The sequence below is a fragment of the Gobius niger genome (genome assembly GCF_951799975.1).
Source record: "Gobius niger genome assembly, chromosome: 15".
Classification (NCBI taxonomy): Eukaryota; Metazoa; Chordata; class Actinopteri; order Gobiiformes; family Gobiidae; genus Gobius; species Gobius niger.
Window position 1 is genome coordinate 29131536 of NC_136866.1, and position 2890 is coordinate 29134425.

The 2890-nt window shown below is 50.4% G+C and overlaps 1 long non-coding RNA gene across 1 annotated transcript; it reads left to right on the forward strand.

The window, feature by feature from the left end:
- The first annotated feature begins 201 nt into the window (after positions 1–201).
- On the forward strand, positions 202–1042 carry LOC306974988. Its single transcript, XR_013793683.1, has 3 exons — positions 202–296; positions 402–433; positions 872–1042. It is a non-coding gene; the product is annotated as an uncharacterized lncRNA (long non-coding RNA).
- Positions 1043–2890: the final 1848 nt, after the last annotated feature.

Genomic DNA, 2890 nt, shown 5'->3' on the forward strand with positions numbered 1-2890 from the left:
CGGCAGCGACTGTAGGTTCTTCTGTGGCGACTGTAGGTTCTTCTGTGGCGACTGTAGGTTCTTCTGTGGCGACTGTAGGTTCTTCTGTGGCGACGCCCCCCACAGACACAGGTGAGGAGAGCAGCCAAAATATACAGTTCATACAGTTTATATCTCACATCACAGTAACATATACGACTACATATAATATTTGTGTGTCGTATCAGGTCACCTGATCAGAAACGTGCTGCTGATCGTGGGGCTGGTGATGCTGCTCCTCTCTGTGGCTGCTCTTCACCTCTACGCCAGGGTCAAAGGTCAGTCCTCACATCATCATCATCATCATCATCATCATCATCATCATCATCATCATCATCATCATCGGCCCATTTCTGTCGGAGCTAAACGTTTGTCTGTTTCAGGGAGAGGAGCGTCTGAGAGGAGCCGCACCAACGTGAGTCTGACACGTCTGTTAGTCCTGGTTTAGCCCCAGTTTAGTCCTGGTTTAGCCCCAGTTTAGTCCTGGTTTAGTCCTGGTTTAGTCCTGGTTTATCCCCAGTTTAGTCCTGGTTTAGTCCCAGTTTAGTCCTGGTTTAGTCCTGGTTTAGTCCTGGTTTAGTCCTGGTTTAGTCACAGTTTAGTCCTGGTTTAGTCACAGTTTAGTCCCAGTTTAGTCCTGGTTTAGTCCTGGTTTAGTCACAGTTTAGTCCCAGTTTAGTCCTGGTTTAGTCTCAGTTTAGTCCTGGTTTAGTCCCAGTTTAGTCCTGGTTTAGTCCTGGTTTACTCCTGTCATTGATCTGATGGTCGTCTGTGTAAAAAGCTTCTCTGTCATATTGTTTTGGCTCATTATTACATCAGTCCATTATTTCTAAAGGGCCGTGTGTTTCCGCAGGTGAACACAGGGGGCGCTGTGGTCTATGAGAACGTGGCAGAGCCTTCTGTCTCCGTCAGATTCCACTCACAGCCGTCTGAAAACTGAGTCTGTTTGTGGAACTGATTATCGTGTGTGTTTATTCGATCACGTTTGTTTTGCTCATTTTCAGTCGTGTCCGAGTCACGTCCTGTTGTTTTACTTTTATTTTATTTTGGGATTTGAGATCAGTCACGGTTCACTTCCTGTTTAAGATTCAGGGATTTATTTTGAAGGACCTACTTCCGGTGTTAAGCTTAAAGGGCATATGACACATTAGACACAATTTTTGCCAAAACATACAACACAATTATATTTAAGATTTTACTGAGATTTCTTTATTTTGACATTTTTTTGTGATGCCGACCATGTTATGTCGATGAGAAATGAGTCAAACTACTAAGAAAATAACTTTTATGCCCAACATTCATTAAAATTACTGCTTCACTCAAATAAAATGGAAATTATTTTCCAAAGTATTTTAAGGTAACTGTAACTGTACTGTTATCGCTGCGTGTTGATACAGTGTGTATGTGAACGCAGGTCTAAGCCAAACTGGTTTTTCCAGGAGCCAGGAGGAACTGAGCGTCCTGCTCCTTTAACCCCTTAACTCCCACCTGAACCGAGCACACTAGGAGTGTTTAAGATGAAGTGGCCTCACCTCGATTCCAGACGAGACCTGGCGGTGGCGTCCGAGGGCGGAGAAAGGCGCCTCTAATCAAGACAGACACATCTCAGCCCCGAGAAAGAGAGAGGAGCCTCAGATCACGCAGCGCCTCGCCTTTGTTAGAAAGAGTTTGGGAATAAAACTATTTTAAAAGTTTGTGAACACAGTTCTGCTTCTCCCACACACCAGACAGACGCCCCATCACTACAGCCAAAATAACAGACTCTCCTCTCACAGTTTAGGATTAGAATAATAAACTTGTGCTCATGGTACTCCGACTGGGGACTCCATTGTTCTACTGGGGGACTTCAACGCCCACGTGGGGAACAACAGTGAGACCTGGGAGGGGGTGATTGGGAAGAACGGCCTCCCGATCTGAACCCGAGTGGTGTTCTGTTATTGGACTTCTGTGCTAGTCGCAGTTTGTCCATAACGAACACCATGTTCGAGCACAAGGGTGTCCACAAGTGCACGTGGCACCAGGACACCCTAGGCAGGAGGTCGATGATCGACTTTGTAGTTGTGTCGTCTGACCTCCGGCCGCGTGTCTCGGACACTCGGGTGAAGAGAGGGGCGGAGCTGTCAACCGATCACCACCTGGTGGTGAGCTGGATCCGCTGGCAGGGGAGGAAGCCGGTCAGACCTGGCAGGCCCAAGCGTGTTGTGAGGGTCTGCTGGGAACGTCTGGCGGATCCCTCTGTCAGTGGGGTCTTCAACTCCCACCTCCGGAAGAGCTTCACCCAGATTCCGGGGGAGGCTGGGGACATGGAGTCAGAGTGGACCATGTTCTCCTCCTCCATTGTTGATGCGGCTGCTCATAGTTGTGGCCGTAAGGTCTCTGGTGCCTGTCGCGGCGGCAATCCCCGAACCCGGTGGTGGCGCCCGGAAGTAAGGGATGCCGTCAAGCTGAAGAAGGAGTCCTACCTTGCCTTGTTGGCTTGTGGGACTCCTGAGGCAGCTGAGAGGTACCGGCAGGCTAAGCGTGCTGCAGTTTGTGCGGTCGCGGAGGCAAAAACTCGTGTCTGGGAGGAGTTCGGGGAGGCCATGGAGGAAGACTATCGGTCGGCCTCGAAGAGATTCTGGCAACCCATCCGGAGCCTCAGGAGGGGGAAGCAGTGCTTCACCAGCACTGTTTACAGTGCGGGTGGGGGGCTGCTGACCTCGACTGGGGATGTCGTCGGGCGGTGGAAGGAGTACTTCGAGGACCTCCTCAATCCCGTCGTCACGTCTTCCAATGAGGAAGCAGAGGCTGGGGACTCGCGTGTGGGCTCGCCCATCACCGGGGCTGAAGTCACCGAGGTGGTGAGAAAGCTCCTCGTTGGCTCCGGGGGTGG